Below are 19,705 nucleotides of genomic sequence, written 5' to 3'. Positions count from 1 at the left end.
ATACAGGATCTGAATTGCCTAGACTTGTTAAGTTAAATTCTGGTGGCTTCCAAAAAGCAGTTGCTAGAAAATGGATATATCAAAGTCTAAACTAATCATACTATACTATTATCATATACATATATATGTACTTGTATTTAAAGATTTATCACATTATATCAAATACCAACACTTTTACATCCATTGTACTACTGCTTCTCAGGCTTGCAACAAAACCAGGAGAAGTTTGGCGTGTTGATGATACACTGCATGCACCCATGTTTATATACATATTAGCTAGGTATATTTTTATGCTATTTGTTCTGAAATAGACATGCAGTTACTTCTTCCTCTGGGTCCTAATATTTTACTGTCATGCTTAATAAAGAAAAGGATATGCTATCCCAGACACCGTGGCAATCTTATGGAAAGGCAGTTGGTGTGACAGAAGTGAAGCACATGTAACAGTAGATGCTAATATATTAATGTAATACAACAAAATATATAGTTATATAAAATATATTTACATTTATTTTGTCTACATATGCATAAATATATGTATGGATAAACACTCACACACTCTGTGTGGAAAGTGAACAGAAACACAAGAACATTTTCAAGTAAGTTTTTCTTTTCATATTTAAAAATATATTCCTAAATCAAAAACTTTATGGCAGTTTTTATACTTGTAGTCTTAATTAGATGCTTCCATCATTCCATCACATGTGCTATGTATATCAGATCCCTTTCTGCAATGTAGTGATGTTACATGCTGTATTCAACTCCACACTGTTTATCTGGAGCTTTTCTCTTCAAGTCATCATCAACAACCCACTTTGTACAAGGGGGTTGAGCTGTCCTATCAACTCTTACCACCTCTCTGGAGTCAGAGCTACCTTCCTACATTCTTTAACAGTCATACTCAACTGTTGCAGGTTTTCTTTGAAAAAGGTTTCCTCACAGTAAGACTAGTTCCTATAAAATTGAAGTATCTATAAGATATGGAGATATTAAGATTCAGTATTTCTTCACAACGTTTTTTGTTAGGCAATTTTTCATATTTGCTCATGTAAGTTATATCAATTCCAAGCCTTAATTTTAAGGTTTACATATTTGGTTTTCACTGGTCTGTCTGTTTATCTGTGCAGCCATCTAACCCAACTCACTACCACATGGTAAAGTGGTGATCTCCCAAACCCCTCAGTACCTCTTTTGATTCAAGTGTCCAGAGCATGCAATCTTTCATGTAATATTATGACAAACTAGATCACTGACCTTTAGGTCAAAGTGGTAGGCTGCCAAATACATTTATAAACATTCTCTTGTTTGAAGATGGTATTTGTTATGGGCAATTCATGACTAACAGAGAAGTCCAAAAACAGAACAAAAAAAACCCAGTTCCCCTTAAGTCCAGATGAAGCAAGCTGTTCCTCCAAATCACATCACTCTTGGTACTTCTATAGAACTTCTAGAACTATGGAGTCAGTAGGTGGTACCATTAAAAGCACCAAGTCAAGTCTGCATACTTTGAGAAAGATTTATTTTTGCAATTCATACCCACATATAGGCAACCTCTCATCTTGTACCACAAATGCTAACTCTGGGGCATGCAAAAGGGGGTTTATGATAATTCTCTGTTCCAACCCATGGCCACTCTCAAGTGTAATCTCCCGGGTCTGAGAGATTTCACCACTGCTTTTGAGAGGTTTGATTTCAAAACTTATTGTATGTATGAGTAAGACCAGGCTAATGCTGTATGTACAGGTAAACCCAAATAATCTGGTACTTCTCAGCCTTCCACACAAGCTCCGTCTCCTTCCCCCTTACACAAATGGCATTCTAAGTTCCAAGAGTCAGTTTTTATCACTGGAATCTGGTCTATCTTAATCAGTCCTTCTCCTGCCTGATGCTTGTCTGACATTATACCTGACCACACCCTTCATCTGTGCAGTGAGCCCACATGGTGGCTCCACACAACCATTTTGGTTTCAGCCTTGCTGGGTATATATAGGGTCACCCAGCCACCAGGTACATGACAATAAAATATCATGCCAGGCCTGGATTCAGATCTAGTGAAGTTGTTCTTAGAATGCACAGCTGAAGCTTCTGTATGGAATGAGTTAAACTTCCAACTCTAGAAAAACTTCTCCAGTAGCTCTGTTGAAGATAGGGATGTAGACTCTGAATAAACCCTGTACAAAACCTCAATAGTTGATGTGGTTGAGATGTAGTCACTGTTTCTCACACTGATAACCATAGGACCTGCTGGTTGACACTAGCAATGAAGGAAGCTATGAAGTTAAAGAAATAGACCTTCCATGACCATTAGGCACTGACAGACTAGGAAGATAGTAGCTGCAACGGGCTGTGAAGGGAAGGTCTGCATGTGGGAGGAATTTTGGCAAGGCCAAGGAAAATTATTTTCAGATGACTTCCAACAGGTTCCACAAAACAATCCAGTGACTAGAGGGAAAGGCAGTGCACTGTCCTGGCTGTTCTTGGTAAGGGTAGAGAAATGCTGACTTCAACTGTGGCCATTGTTGGGATGTTCCTGAATCCAGTGGGCACACCCTCTTCTAAGAAGACAGTAGCATAACAACTGGTAAGATGGAATCCATAGCTATACATTACACTATCGCAAATTAAACTGTTCTGCTGCAGCAAGGCAGTGGGAGTAGATGAGACGAAGCTAGAAATGCTGAATGCACTGGAAACTTCTGTGGCATGGACAGCATGCCTTGTCAATGTTGACTAGGGAGCAGGCTCAGTACCTTCAGACTGGCAAATTGAAGTGGTGCTCCCCTAATTTATTATTTACTTACTTGCTTTATTAATCGGGAATGATCTGACACAAGAACCCTTTTCAGCCATTAACTGTGTCAGAGGCAGAAGCATCTACAGCAAGAACACTTATCTAGCAATAGTAGAGTTAGTTACAATGTATGATAATGGTTACAACACCTTACACGACAATAATAGCATGCATATGGTGTTAAAAGATGCAGGGTGAGGAAAAACAATATTTACAATAAGAAAACAGTTAAATAGCTTTTAAAAATGGTGTCAAGAAGGTGTGTTCCAGATATTAAAGTACTACAAGTCACAGCATATGTAGGAAAGCCTATACCAAGTACCTAAGAAGGACATATCATACAACAATCAATTTTTAAATTCAGAAGGATCCATGTGGACTCTGCGCTGGTCATAAAACAATGGATCAATTGTTTGACCTTGCAGAGATATTGAAATGGTTATAAAATTTTGCCAGTACTATCAAAATGTATTTGCTGGACCTAGAGAAAAATATGACTGTATAACCAGAATACCCTGAAGGATGTGCTACAATAATATGGAGTCCTAAGGCCACCACTGCCTGCCATTCAGTCCTTGTATTTGAGGAGTTAGAGTTACATCTACACTGCTTGTAACTGAAAATATTTAAGGTGGTAGTAGGACCCTGTCAAGAGTTTATTATGTGTCCCCTTCTGTAGATAATTTTCATGGCTAGAACATTGAAGTGCTGCCAATGTTTGGGAAGTACCCAGTCTGGGAACACAGGATATAATTCATTTATTTACATTTGCTGTCCAGGAAAGTCTGACTGGGCAGAGTTCATTTCCGTTGGAGACACTGGGAGAAATACTCTGTATTATGACATAAGTATAGTCAAGTATTCACAAAGCTATTAAAACATAGCATGTTGTTTTGTTTGTAACATAGTACTCACTAAATCCAGCTTTCTGATTTGAAAATCATCCCTATTTATAATAAATAAATCTCAGTAGAGAGCAGAATGCATTTTATACCAAACAGTTGTCTGTAGTTAAAATAACATTTCTTTGTGAGTTTCAGCTTTACAGAGCTTTCACAGTTCAAGTCAAAAATATATATTACTTTACATTCAGATACAGCATTTCCTTATGGATAGGGTTAAGACACAATAGCTGGCAAGATGAATGAACAGTATATGCAGCAACAGAGCAGCTCCCTTTATAGTTCCTTAGACAGGACTTAACTAAATATCTTCTCCTTCCTCACAGGCAGCAATAAATCCAGCTGGCCACTCCTCTATGGGATTGATCTTTCTTCCCTTACAGTGATACCTTCCTTCAGGTAAATGTATCACCTTCTGGAGCCCTCCCAGGACTATTTGCAGCCATGCATCTACTTTACGTTATGGCTATAAGCTTTAAATATCCTCTTTGCTCCTGTTCCTTGTTAACTTTAACCTTTTTAACTTGCTCTGTGTTAGTAATGAATATACACCACTATACTACCTGCCCTTCTAATCAAGAATGTTTCTTCCAGAACTCAGTATTCAGTCAGTATGCACACAAACTAATCTACAGTGCCAACTACACTCAGAGCGATTTGTTTTTGTTTGTTTACCAGGGTAGAACACTGATCAATTATGACCAACTGCAGGGTCAGTGTGGTCTGTATAACACACCAAGGTTAGAAACGAAGCAGTATAAGAGGGTCAGTGTGGTCTGTATAACACACCAAGGTTAGAAACGAAGCAGTATAAGAGGGTCAGTGTGGTCTGTATAACACACCAAAGTTAGAAATGAAGCAGTATAAGAGAGTCAGTGTGGTCTGTATAACACACCAAGGTTAGAAACGAAGCAGTATAAGAGGGTAGGTGTGGTCTGTATAACACACCAAAGTTAGAAACGAAGCAGTATAAGAGGGTCAGTGTGGTCTGTATAACACACCAAAGTTAGAAACGAAGCAGTATAAGAGGGTCAGTGTGGTCTGTATAACACACCAAGGTTAGAAACGAAGCAGTATAAGAGGGTCAGTGTGGTCTGTATAACACACCAAAGTTAGAAACGAAGCAGTATAAGAGGGTCAGTGTGGTCTGTATAACACACCAAGGTTAGAAACGAAGCAGTATAAGAGGGTCAGTGTGGTCTGTATAACACACCAAAGTTAGAAATTAAGCAGTATAAGAGGGTCAGTGTGGTCTGTATAACACAACAAAGTTAGAAACAAAGCAGTATAAGAGGGTCAGTGTGGTCTGTATAACACACCAAGGTTAGAAACGAAGCAGTATAAGAGGGTCAGTGTGGTCTGTATAACACACCAAGGTTAGAAATGAAGCAGTATAAGAGGGTCGGTGTGGTCTGTATAACACACCAAGGTTAGAAACGAAGCAGTATAAGCACAGTATTGTTAAGAGAATGCAATGCTGTACATATAAGTCACAAGGAGAGAGGCATAGTAGTCTATGCACAGGTACAGAATAATACAATAAATACAAAACAACTACTTGAATATATACAGATGTGCATTGCCCAGACAGAGGAAGTAGTGATGGGCAGAATGGGGAGGGGTACAGATGCTTTAAGTGTTTCTTAACACAGTACAGGTTTCTTCTATAATTTGATACTCTGCAGACTGATTCTAATGAGACTACACCTTGAGAAGAAGCACAAATTTGAGAAAGCTTGCATATTTGCCTACTGAAAACACCAATGCAGAACATTGTTTTGTTGATAACAAAACAAACAAAAAAAGAAACAAACTGGCACAGTGGCTGGCAAGAAATAAACTGAACTTACCAAGACCTTCCAGTAATACAGTAGCCCTCTTTGCAGTTCCATAGATAAAGATAAACTAAAATATTTTCTCTTTCCACTCAGGCAGGAATAAATTCAGCTGGCTTTTCCTGTAAAGGGTTTATCTCCTTTGGCACACAGGGATACCCCTCCAGATTGCCTTCCTTCCACCTGGGATATGTAACTCCTTCTACAGCCTTCCCAGAACCTTCTTTAGACCCAAAGGCCATGAATCTGCTCCACACACTCCACAGGGCACAAGGCTTTAACTATCCCTTTGGTCAGTTGTACCTCATTAACTCAACCCTCCTTACCAGTCACTGGGTTAATATCCCTAAGTAACCATCGAGAACTATTCCACCTGCCCCTTATAATCTAGAACATTTAAAGGTATAAGCCACCTCTATGCTACAATATACAATATTAGAATTCATGAAATTATGTGTATGTGCATAGTGTACATGGTGTGCTTGGAGTGATAGTAGTAGATAGAAAAAAAGAAAATGTATATATTTTTTGTAGTACATGGAGCATAGTGATTATTGTAGAACAGAGCATGTGTTGTAACTTTAAGAAGCATTTCAAAGTGAGGGCACCTGCATATAAATACAGAACACATCCACACAGCAGTGCCATTTTGAGAGAACAGCCAGTGTGTTAACATGTATGAATGCAGTAGTCAGTCTGTTTATAAGTTTATTTAAGTTTAAGTTGCTAACCCTCAATCCTGATGTGTTTGTATATAATAAAGCTGCTTGAAACGAACCCACAATTGTTTGTCTGTTTTATCCTGACCAGATGAGAGACAATTATGCTCCAAAATCTGTAAAAAGACAAGTTTGTTATGCATTTTTCAGTTATGTTCTAGTCTCATGCTGCAGCATACACATCAGCCACCTCAGAACAGAGCTGAAAGATCACACACACACACACACACACACACACACACACACACACACACACACACACACACACACACACAATAATGTGGGAGAGAGAGAAGTGTTTAACATATTTTAAACTTTTTGATTATTCTGATGTGTAGTTCTGTTCTGGCTGCTGTTTGTGTGTCAACAATGTTACAGTGTTCCAACACTTTTTATATCTCTCTGTAACTAGTAATACATTGGCAACTAAAGCCTCATGTGCTACAAACAATTATGAACAGTTTGTCTAATCATAAGAAATTAAAATTTATTGTAGGAGATCTAATCACAATGCTCAGTGGTAAGCTGTATGGGGGCATAAACCATTTTTCTACTGATGAGCTAACTTTCTCATAGAGACACACATACTAGATACTATGTAAGATCCTAGAATTTGTAGTGTTGTTAATTACACTTGATTGAGTTACAACTGTATGGAGAACTAAAGAGCCAAAACGTTGATAGAGCTGCACATAATTAATTATGAATAACAATTACAGAGTTACAGCTTTATTATCTGCAGCTATCTTTTCTTCTTAGCTCATCTCCAGCATGCACTGAAGTGATTTGCAGCTGAATGTAAAGAGGCTGGTATGAAATTCAACAACTCCAACTCATGTTTTTTTCTCCTATATGGAAATTCTCTTCAGTTGAGGGGGGGCAGCAGGTGACTTAGTTGGAGAAGTTTACGCATTTTGGGGTCTTATTCACATTAACAAATGAAAGCAGAGGGGATTCTGAGATTGATATCAGATGGGTGCAGCAGCTGTAGCACTGCAGGCATTATATCAGACTGTTGTGGTACAGTAAGACCTGAGTCAATGGATGAAGCCCTCACTTTACTAGTCAGTCCCTGCCCTTGCTTACACAAAGGTTAGTAAGTGCCTGAAAGAATGAGATCACATATACTATCAGTTTACATTTTTTAAAAGGGTACTAAACTCATTCTTCAGTCAGAATAAGGAGCTTGTCTAACCAGGAGGATCCCAGAGGGCTGCTGGTGTTCCACAGGAGATACATTAGCTGAAGTGGTTACTTGTAGTTTGGGCATCTAGTATGTTCTTTGGGTACTTCCCACAAGAGGTGCACAGGCACAGAGGGACAAGAACAAGTAGAAGGCCCACAACACAAAATATTTTTTTCAGCATACCTAGGAATGCACAGGTGTCCCACAGGATGTGCTGGAAAATGTTACTGTATATAAGGAAGTCTGGTCTACCCTACGCTGAGTTTATTACTGCTACAAATACTCGTTAGGGCATGAACTGCAGAAACCAGATATATAGCATTTGGGTGCTATTGAACTTTCTTTGCAGTTGTACTGAATCATTTAGAAAATATTGTTGTAGGATTGCAACCGAGAACAAAAAAACTCTAAAATAAAATTTTGTGGATCTCAACTTCAGTCCTTCCCTAAAACTAAATCATACCTCTCAACATTAAAAATCACAGCCCTAGCCTTTAAAAAACATAGCAGAGAACTCAAAAGAGGAGCACCTTTTCTTGCTCACTTTTTTTTGTGGGGATGGGATGGGGGTCACAGAAGGTACCAACAAATTAGTGACAAGGAATCTTCCTTGAGCATGCCTGCCTTTATGAGGAAAATCATAAATTTAAAAGTAAGTCAAGTCTAAGACCAAAATCATTGTACTTGACAGGTTTGCATTGAATTATACCACACCATGCAGCCACAACATAACTGAAAAATATGTTGGTAATCAAAGCCATGTGCATATCTTTCAGCTGTTCTTAATTTGCAGGGACATCCCTGTTTTTGATTCATATTTTAACTTTGTCTCTCTGAATCCCTTCAAAAACGTGTGCCTCTAATGGAGAAAAGGTTGAGAATTATGCTTAATAAATAATGACAATTAGAGTTACAGACATCTTTTACTTCAGAAATTGTATGCTAATTCAAATTTTCTTCTTCTGTCAACATCTCAAGTTAACAGTTATAAAGATGTTTGATGGTCCCCTATTATTTTGAGATTTGTCCCTAGGGTTACCACCTTTTTTCAGATGCGCAAAGTGCTTACCTCTCAACCTCAAAGTGCAAGAAATCTGGACAAAGCCAAAAATGATTGGGGGACAAAGGTCCAAAATCAGGGACAGATTTTAAATATTGTTCGTATAAACTTAGAAAACTGTTAGAACAACATGCTTTGTGCTAATTAGCATGCATTTTCTGAAGTTTACAAAGTCTGAAGCTCAGTCCTCAAAAGAGTTGCCATAAAACCACATTGTATGAGGAACAGATAAAAGGCAAAAATCTGGACATTCTGTGAAAATCTGGACAGTTGAGAGGCATGTGTTATGTTTTGTCCTCAAAGTTTCTACAAATATATATCCCACTTTGCTTTGCAGGACAAACCATAACCACAGTCCCATACCTCTCAGCTTCTTAGCGTAAGAAATCTGGACAGCGCCTAAAATAATAGAGGGATAAAGACCCCAAAATAGGAACATATTTTAAATATTGCTCTCGTGAACATGGAAATTGCTACATGAACAAAATTTGTGTTAGCATGCATTTTCTGAAGGATATAAAGCCCGAAACTGAAATGTATGTCATTATTTAGGGGCTTCAATCAATCCTCAGTGATTTGCCAGAAAAACACAAATTTTATAAGGAACACACCAAAAAAATATGAGGCAAAATTCTGAACAGTTGAGATTCTATGTAAATTAGTGCAAAGGACTGAACTTCAGTTTTTGTCAGAATAAAACGCATTATCGTAGCATTTGAGTGGTGGCACATATGCAGTTTCATATAACGTGCACGTGATGCAAAATAATATTTCTATGCAACTACTATAGAAAAATATGAAATATTTTGTTCTAAGATCTCAGGATATTTGTCATTTTTTTCCCGCAGGACACCACTGCTGATGCTGAAACAGGGACTATCCTGCGCAAAGGTGGACAGGTGAGGCTGTGATTTGTCCCTTATTCAACTGAGGGCTCTGACCAGGTGGTGTGCATTTTCTGTAGAATTACTATGATGATAATCTACTCTTATTACCTAGTTAAATTATGTCTGAAATGAAATTGAATGTCGATGATGCACATACTAAACATCATTTACAAAAACACATAAGCGGCGAAGCGCTAATAACTTATTAAAAAATGTAAACGCACTCCACAGTTCAGCAAAATCCCACACTGCACCGCGCGCTGTTGTAGTACGGAAGTAGTGCTCTTGTCTGAAGGAGTTGAGCAATCTTAACTTTTGTGTAAAATTAGTAACATTTAAGCAAGTCGAATAGCTGCTATTTGCAAATTAGTACAGTTTAAGAGTGTATACGTAGGTAGTTTACAAGAAACGTGCGTCTTTCCACTATTTGAAAGTGTAGTGGGCGTTCCGATGCGGTTAGGTGTGGTGCTGTTTACTCCTCCCTGTGTTGTAAATGACAGGACCAAAAAGTGATGGAAGGTTTTCGCGACTGATTCATTGAGGAAGTAACTGCATTTAAATTTCTGTAATTCAGGTTTGTACAATAATTTATTATATATTAATGCCTTTATTTAGATTTTTTTAAAACCAGCTAGTCTTCACAAAAGATAGTCGTATGAGTAAATATGTGGTAAAATATAAATAGGGAATGAAAGTTTTTGATAGTTGTGCGTGCGCTCCCCCCCCCCCACACACACACCGAATAATTCCGTACAGAATGTTCTTATTGATTTTGTTAAAAATGTTAAGAGTTGTGGGAAGCAGATTTTAGAATCTGCACTCAGTTGTTGGAAAACAATAGTCTGTCAGTGTCGGTGTGCATGTTTTTAAGCAGTAATGTTATTATTTAGAAATTACAGTATTCAACTTTTTCTGAAGCTTGAAATTACTAGTCAGTTGAAAAACTGCTTTCTGGAGTAACATTCATTGATCTGTATGCATCTAACTTACATCTTTTCTACAAGTAGTCCTAACGAAGTTAATGGAATCTGGGTAAGAGGTTTGTGTGTCTGCCCTCCTAAACACATTGTGATAAGTGTGCTGCATTGAGAGATGGGGGAAAATATTTAGTAAATATAACAGGGTAAGCTTTGTGGTGATTTCTATTTCCATCATTGGGCTTACAAGCTGAACTTTTTTTAACGCTTCATGATTTTGTCTTTCTTTACTCAGAACACGGACGGCAGCTATCGCTGAACTGTGGAAAATTGAGTGCCTAGTTCTTTGAGAAAGTTTGTGCAGCAGTAGCCTTCCAAATGAATGTATTAGCAGTGGCCATGGTATTAAATGAGATGAACACATTTATCATTATTAGTATTTAATTCCCGAGACCCAGCAGAGAGCACCATGAAAAAAAAAACTTGCTTTTGGTGCATTTACAGAAACGTTAAGCAACAGTAGGACATACATTTTATTCTTGAGCATATCATAAATGCTCTTAATTTAGTGGCAAACTAATTTCCTACAGTCACCTACTTTATTATGGCTAAGTTGCATAAAGCACCTGGGTCCCTTGTTTAATCTGGTAGAAGTTATGCCATTTCATAAGCAACAGTAGGACATACATTTTATTCTTCAGCAGATCATAAATGCTCTTAATTTAGTGGCAAACTAATTTCCTACAGTCACCTACTTTATCATGGTTAAGTTGCATAAAGCACCTGGGTCCCTTGTTTAATCTGGTAGAAATTATGCCATTGCTTAAATGGAAAAAAAATAATCATTGTTTTCTTGATGTTTTCTTTCTTTTTAAATTAATGACAAAATAGTAACTTTTGCTTTATTTGCTATTTTCTTTTTAAACCAACAGTTGCCTAGTTTTAACTGTATTTACACATTATGTACATAAACACACATACACATATGTATGATATATGTACACACACATGTGTGTGTGTGTATATATAAATACGTGTTTATATATATATATATATATATATATATATAAAATATATATACGCATGCACATAAATAAAACTTCTTTTACCAGGCAAGACAGACAAAACAGAACTACTGTTGAGTGCTTTTGTTGTTTATTTGTAGCAAGGACTTCTTCAGAAAAAATGTTGCAATGAAAAATATGCAGTAGTAAGGTCAGTAAACAGTTTTTGGTATAATAAAAACCATCAGTAAGAAACTTACGGGTCCTTTATTACACAAGAAAATACAAACAACTACCTTTGTGTGAATGTAATCAAGGGTAATAAAAGTACAAAGTCAGTCAAGCAGGTGAAGACAAAATATTGTCTATTATTTGTCTATATAGACAAAATTTATTGATTTATTTGTTTAACATTTGTTTACTGGGATAGTCCGACTTGGAACAAAGCCAATTTTCTGCAGAGGCCTGGAGAGAAATGCTCCAGTTGCATGCCTTTGTAACGTGGGAGGAAACTGGAGTACCTGGAGAAAACCCACACAAACGCAGGGAGGACATGCAGACTTTATTGTCTCTGTATTAAAAATATCTTACTGATGGTTTCTTTTATGCCAAAAATAGTATTTATTGAGGGTGGCCTAATGGTTAAGGTGTTTGCCTTACAAATACAAGGTACAGGGTTTGAATCTCACAAGGGATAATTGTCTAGGCTTAAAATGGCTCACAAGGGCAGTTAGCCTAATACTAATCTATGAACTAATCTATTATGTTTTTCTGAAGAAGTTCTTGCTACAAATAAAGAATGAAAGCGCTCAACACTGGTTCTGCTTTGTCTGTCTTGCCTGGTAAAATAAGTTTTATTTACATTTATTTATTTTTCTTCATTTTTGCAAATTTTGTTTAGCTTACACATATATATATATGTATACACAGACATATGTGTACACCATAGAAATTAAATAATTTTTTTGGATGTTGGACATATGCCACCAAGTATCCTTTCTTCTAGCTGCCTAAGTGTACATCTGGCAATGGTGATTTGCTTTAGACTTTTTTTTTTTGGGGGGGGGGGGTTATTTAATTTTAGTAAGTGGATTAATCCTCCAAAGCCAGACTGCACTTTACATGGAAGGTGGGCTGTAAAATGCAAACCAGATAACAGCCATCCATCCATGTAAAGGCAGGCAGGCAGGCAGGCTGTACAGTGTAAACCAGAGAACAGTATAGTAATGAAAGTAGTCAACTTATATTGCTTATCTTTAGAATACAGAAAGAAATTGGGGTACCCAGAGGAAACCCCCATGGAAACAGGGGGAACATACAGACTGCACCCCTACTACATCCAGACACCAGAAGACTGCAGTATTAAACACTGTACTTCCATGCCACCCTAAAAGTAAACTGTGATGCAGCCAGCATGTTTTGATGCTCTCAGCTACTATAACATTTGCATGAAAAAAATCAAACATATAAAACAATTAAAACTGTAGACATATTCAAACACTGCATTGTAGTTCAGCTAGTCTTGTTTTATAAAATCATTTTTTGTATGGTTAGTAGAGCTAGGCTAAGTACTTTGCTTTGTGATCATCTGTTTGGTAGACTGACATCTATGGTGAAGTTTCTTTTTGGACTGTGTGCCGTCCATAGTTCTACTATACTGTAGGAAAAAAATTGCCCCTTTATTGTATATTTTTTAAACAAGAAACATTTTTTATTAAATTATCATGTATAACATAGGTAATCTTACATTTAATAAATGAAAATAAACCATACTAACACAATTTCAGTTGCAAACATTATACACTACAAACTGCACTGACACAGCTGAGCTGCAAACATTATGCATCACTTTTAATATATCCAGTCATTGTCAGTCAGCCATTAAATAGTTCATTCAAATCCTGCCTTCTTTTAAACCTCGCACCTCCTCTGCATGTATCAATCCCACACTTCCAGTTATTTCCTATATAATTTGCTCTTACCCTTTTCTAAAGATCCTAATTCCAGTTGTTTTATCTCTGTTACTATATTCACTACTTCTAGTACAGTTGGTGGAGACTTTGATTTCCATTTCCTAGTAATTGCATTTTTGGCAGTCACCTTAATTAGACTCAGCAAGACCTTAGTATGTCTAGGCAAATCTGATTTTGTTTCATAGCTTAAAAAAGTAATTTCTAAGTCATACCAATTTGCACACCCAGTATTTCTGATAGAGTAGTCTACAGAGAATTTCTGAATTCTGCCAACTCATTACACTCCCAGAACATATGTTCCCAATTACTTCTTTCTTCCCCATCACACCTTTTGCATTTGCTGTCTACCTGAGGAAAAATTCCTTGGGAATCTAGTTGGAGTATAAAAATACCTATGTAAACACTTCCAAGCAAATGTCCTAAATCTTCTAGACTTTGTTGCATATTTGAGAGACATACATATATTCCGACAATGTTTCTTTGTGAATTGCTTATTCAGTCTCTCTTCCCAGTCCTTTCTAACCTCCTATAATTGATTTTATTTTTATTTATTTGTTTTACATTTGTTAACTGGGAAAGTCCCACTGGACACAGGTCCTTTTTCAGCGGAGGCTCGGGGAGAAAAGCTCCGGTTATGCACAACTTACAAGTTTGAGTTACAAGTAATGTAAGACTTACACACAGTTACAAAAAAATATAAGCCTTATACACACTGCAAAAAAGAAATTGGCTTGCCTGCAAGCAAGCTCAAAGTGTTAATATAGCAGTTACATTATAAATATATTACATTTGAGGTAAATGTGTACAATGGATATCACAGCATGAGTATGTGCATAAGTCATTCATCGTACATGAGAAAGAGAAGCTAGTGAGAGTAAGGTGAGGACAGATGTCTCAGTAGGATGTATTAGGACAGCAATAAAATAAAAAAAATAGAGAGGTAGAGTTAAACAGTTGGAGGCCTATCCAGGGCAGTTACAAGAACAGAGCCAGGTGCCTTTCAAAAGTGATATCAAACACATATTTCTGTGCTAGAAAATACATTTGTGACAGAATGTATATCTGAGTCCTTTCAACGTGATATCAAACATGTATTTCTGTGCTAGAAAAGACATTTGTGACAGAATGTATATCTGAGTCCTCTTCTACCAGACTCACATTGACCTGAACTTTTTGTTGCCCTAGTGATGCTGGCACAGTAAGGATAGCATTGTAGAGAGACTCATCTCTTTGCATTATTGTACTTCTTATTTGGTCTACATTTGGTCTGCATTTTAGTGTAAGTTCAAAGGTTCATAGGTGCTTTCTAGGCTGTTGATCTGTGAGGATCTTTAAAAGTGTAGCCATACTATTCCCATGAAATATTTAGTTTTTATATTTAAAGTAAGAATAACCCAGAGGTGATCAGAGCATTTATATGTTGCCCCAGTCCATAAGGAACAAAGAGATTCAAACCCTTTATTCTTAGGTTCGCAGGTAGTTATGAGGGTTATAGTCCATGGGAACCATTGAGGAGCCTAGCCCAAATTCCCAGTTGCCATTAAGCACTGTCTGGATAACTGACTTGATCAAGGTTACATAATAGGCAAATTAGGGCAAAGGGAATCAAACCCAGTACCACAAATACTAGGGCTTACAATATTAACCCTCTGCACCAGCTGTCAGATTACAGGAAACAGCTTATTAAGAGTTTAGAACCTTTAATCATTCCACTAACTGCCAGACACAGTAGAGAACATCAGCTCATTGCACTACTGCACTTCTTACTTGGTCTGCAATTTACTGCAAGTTTTAGGAGGTCCTCAGTTGTCTGCATTGCAGGACATTATGTTTTAGACCAGTCTAGTTTCAGTAATCTAACATTTATTGCCTCTGGTTTGGAATCCCCTCTCTGATGCTTTGTCAAAACTGCAGTATGATAGTCTGTAATTAATATGTAGCACATGTGTGGACTGGTAGACACCCCTGCCAGTGAGTGCTGGAATACAAACTTTTTACCAGCATACTTAATTTATGAAAAGTTTTATTTTTATCTCTGGATATCCATGCTTTGTATTTTACCACCAGTGTAATGGCTGCCCTTTTTCTTACTGTCTAGTCTTGATGCCAGTAAGTATAAATGTTGTTCCTTGATTGTATGTGCTTGGGAAAGAAATGCTCAGACTGAAGGCTAAATAGTAGCCTCACTCCTCCTAAGTAACGCTCGTGTGACAAATAAAGCCATGCTGTTTGAAGTGATATTTTATTTTTTCCTTGTCATTTTTACACTGTGCCTGAACAGAAGACATTGGTTTAAAATAAGTTGCACAGAAGCAGCTGTAACTCCAGTCTCACTTTTTGCCAGAGCACAATTTGGACATAGGGACACAGTAGCTAACTGGTAGGGGGTCCATGTCAGATGGACGAAAGCACAGGTAAACGAAGACCACATCACTGAGACGACTTTGCCGACAGGACAAATCCCCAACAACGGTAAGTCATTGTATTACAGAATGGAGTACATTCCCGTTTTTGTAATACCACCGAAAACCACATTACAACATGTATAGCAGAGAGGCAAGCCCCCCCTGCACCCCCATGTGGGGGGCTGCACCCCCCCCACACCCCCTACTTAAATATACCAACTGCGAGATTGCACTACAATGAGGGAATGGGACTAACACCCATTCCGCACTACTTACCATTGGGGATTCGTCCTGTCGGCGGAGTCGTCTCGGTGATGTGGTCTTTGTTTACCTATGCTTTCATCCATCTGACATGGACCCCTGGTAGGACATGCGAAGACAAAAAAAAAGGTGGACACATATCTACTGTCCTCCTCTGTACTAGTTAAGTGTGCCTTTCTTCATAGAAATGTAGACCTTTAACCAAAGTATTGACGTAACTTTCTCAGAATAATTTGTCATGACTCTCAGCCACTCTAGAGTGTGCTCATCTGGTAATTCTGGGTATAATGAGTCAAACATTTTATGTTACCTTACACTTGGCTTTTTTTGAACTTGATCTATATGTGCATATAACCTTCATTTTTATTTTCTAAAACTCTCCTGCCACTTCATAACTAGGCCATTGATACCCATAATAAATTATTCCCTTATCACTACTAACAGGTAACAGGCAACTGTAAACTATCTGGTGTAGTTGTTTATAAAAAATGGGCCAATGATCCTTAAGTCACTTATGTCTCATAAAATACCTGCTCTTATCTGGCATCCTCATGACAACGAGTTGGGTGATTTGTTTACCATTACTAGAAGTAAATCTAGACTTACTGATGATGATTGCATTTGTGCAATTGGCACGGCTTGGAGAACTGTTACATATATTAATGATTGGGCTTGTGAGATAAATAATATTTGGCAAAGAGCAAATAGAACTATTGTCTGTAAAGATCATTCAATCCTATGAAACAAGACTATGCCACTGACAACTTTGGAATTCTGGATGCAAGTATTCAGCTGTCTGAGGATTCAGAATGTTTAGAAGGAAACAAAAAAAAAAGAAAGAAAGGAAGAAGTTCACAACAAATAACAAGGAAGAAAAATAAACTAATGTCTGTAAAGTAAAGAGAATATATACTAAAAAGGACACTGCTTTGTTATGTAACACACTCATTACAGGGAATGATAACATTTTTCTATCAGAAAACCTTCAGTCTATAGAAAAAAGCATCATTTTACCAAAAGAGAAGGTAGAAAAAAGGCAAGGGGCAGGTGAAAAGGAAGAAATCAAAATTGAACGTGGAATGATTGAAGAACATTACTGTAAGAAAAAAGAAGAGAAAGACATGTTGACTACATGGCTCATAGGTTCATAGGTTCATAGGTTAGTACTAGGCTATCAGCCCTAGGGCCTATACAAGCCTAGCCATAACAATTCCCTGAATATTTACATGTTTTCAACGTCAAGTATTCTGCTTTTCAAAATAAGTTAAAAACATAAAAATAAAGTATTTGCATTTACTCATCTGTATAGAGCATTTAAAGAAAGTCTTTTGTTAGCTTAAAGTGCATTCATTTTATTCCTCTACAAAGGTTTTTCCCCAGTCACTTTGTGTGCATTTAAAGAACTGTTTTTTATGTTATGCAATGGGTGCAGCTGAATAAATGGGCTACTGAAGCTCTCAGGAACAGTGTGAGTACAGCATTTAAAGAAAGGATTCTTTATTCCCAAACATTTGCCACTAAACTGTTTAGTATTAATGCACATACAGCCATTTTGTCTTGTACCTCTCTTCCCCAGCTGATGCAAAAATCAAACATAGCGGCAAGTGCTCTTTTTATATGGACAGTAAAGGGCAAGTTGCTGTTAATGGTGTTTTTGACATTGTAGGCCTTCTTCACAGCATTTATGCATTAGATGCTTCTGCTTTACACAATAAAAATGATTTCAAAGCAACACACTAAATATACAGCTCTAAAATATTAATATTAATTAATTAATATTAATATTAATATTAATTAATAGCTCAAGCTGTGGATGTACAAAGCCATCCGGATGAGAATTTAATATGCATTGCAAACAGTGGGAGTTATAAGACTAATGATGATGAAGATCATTCCTTTGTAGCAATTGATAGAGCAGATATTACTGTCTTAGAAGTTGAAGATTCTTCAGATCTGGTCAGAAAAGGTATTCTTGTAATTGGAGATTCATTTATTAGAGGAACTGATACTTGTATTAGCAGAGAATATAATGAACATCGAATAGTGTTATGCTTGCCAAGAGCAAAAATAGAAGATGAGAGACCAGCCTTAGAATGCCTTAATGTAAAGTAGTATGGATCAGTTTTTATTCATGTTGATACAAATGATCTCATCTGCAAAGGATTCTCTGTCTGTTAGGGAAGTTGCAGCCCTCGTAGTATACCTTATACTGGTGTAAGGATATATTTTTCACAAATCACCTCACAGTAAGACGCTGTCCGGTTTGATTCTCAGCTAGAGCGTCATCTGCGTGGAGACATGCGTGAATGGGCGTACCTTCGTTGAAGGTTGTGCATCAGGGCTGGTAACTCGGCACGTAAAAATCAACTACCAGTCATTAGCGGACCGGAGTTCCGCTGTGGCGACCCCTAACCGGGAAAAGCCGAAAGACACAAACAAACAAACATACAGAAAGGATAGTCAGGTCACTGTGAATGAAAAATATGTATGGGTAAATACCTACATGGAAAAAATGTCCAGTTTTTAAAAATGGAAAGGTGTAGAGTATCCAAGCTTAGTTTTGGGCACACGTGTTCAGACAGAATGACGTGCATTTGTCAAGATCAGGGAAGAGAATTTTTGCAGCAGATATTTTGCAATATTTGACAAACACTAGCCAGGATTTTTGCCAGGTCAAAAATTTAACAATTCACAGATAGCAACATTTGATGCATCTCTGATGGTTGTTACTGCTAGGAGCATTAATAATAAAGTTTTTATTGGAAAATTTGCTACGTTCCCACATGATTGATGTTGTTATTGTTTGTGAGCACGGTTAAAGAACAATAACTGGAAACCAGTTCTGTTGTTGTGTCTTTCGGCTTTTCCCGGTTAGGGGTCGCCACAGCGGAACTCCGGTCCGCTAATGATTGGCAGTAGATTTTTACGTACCGAGTTGCCAGCTCTGACGCACAACCTTCAACGAAGGTACGCCCAATCACGCACGTCTCCACACAGAAGACGCTTTAGCTGAGAATCGAAAGGCCAGTTCTGTCATGGTATAAAATGTTTTTACTGTAACAGACATTCTAACAAAAAGTCAGGTAGAAGTGTTATGATAGGGATTAAAGATAGTTATGAGACCTGTGATTATTACATGTTCATTGATAACACCAATACTATAGACTGTGTAATTGTGACAGTAAAGACAACCCTATAACATATAACAATTGTTGGAGTGTATAGACCACCAAAGTCAAATGCAGATGACCTAGAGGAATTCATGTATGTCTTGCATGAAACACAGGGAAGAATAATATTAGCTGGGGACTTCAGTTTATCAGAAACAGACTGAAATAATATTGATTCAACAGCATTAGTAAGAAAATTATTCACAACATGTATTCTGGAACAAAAATTGCTTCAGATTTAAAAAAAAAAAAAATACCGGGGAACATAACATACTAGACATTGTTTGTGTTCCTAAAGAAATTATTGTTACTTCAAGTCAAGTTTTACCACCATTGATATGCAGTGATAATGGGGTTATAAAGGTTAATTTGTTGCTAGATAATTCTGCCAAACTGAAATCTAAACCAATGCACAGAAAGTTAATTACAGATTATATGGAAACAAAACAGTCACTATGTAAAACTAACTGGAGTGATGTGTTCAGTAGAAAAACTACAGATTTAATGTGGAAAGTTTTGAAAGAGTGAGTGCAAAAAATAAAAAAAAAATGTTTAACATCAGGATCATACAACATCAGGGGTATATATTCCCATA

General features: G+C 37.2%; 1 protein-coding gene across 1 annotated transcript in view; it reads left to right on the top strand.

The window, feature by feature from the left end:
• Nucleotides 1–9,863: 9,863 nt before the first annotated feature.
• The window catches only part of MFSD10 (major facilitator superfamily domain containing 10), a 1,679,282-nt gene continuing 1,669,440 nt past the window's right edge, over nt 9,864–19,705 (top strand). The window contains exon 1 of the mRNA XM_044062919.1: nt 9,864–9,954. The gene's annotated coding sequence lies outside the window, so the exon portion shown is untranslated. The remainder of the gene's footprint in view (nt 9,955–19,705) is intronic.

Source organism: Protopterus annectens, chromosome 2.part1 (genome assembly GCF_019279795.1).
Source record: "Protopterus annectens isolate FY-2018-M chromosome 2.part1, PAN1.0, whole genome shotgun sequence".
Classification (NCBI taxonomy): Eukaryota; Metazoa; Chordata; order Ceratodontiformes; family Protopteridae; genus Protopterus; species Protopterus annectens.
Note: the sequence above shows the minus strand (reverse complement) of the source record. Positions and strands in the feature narration are given on the sequence as shown.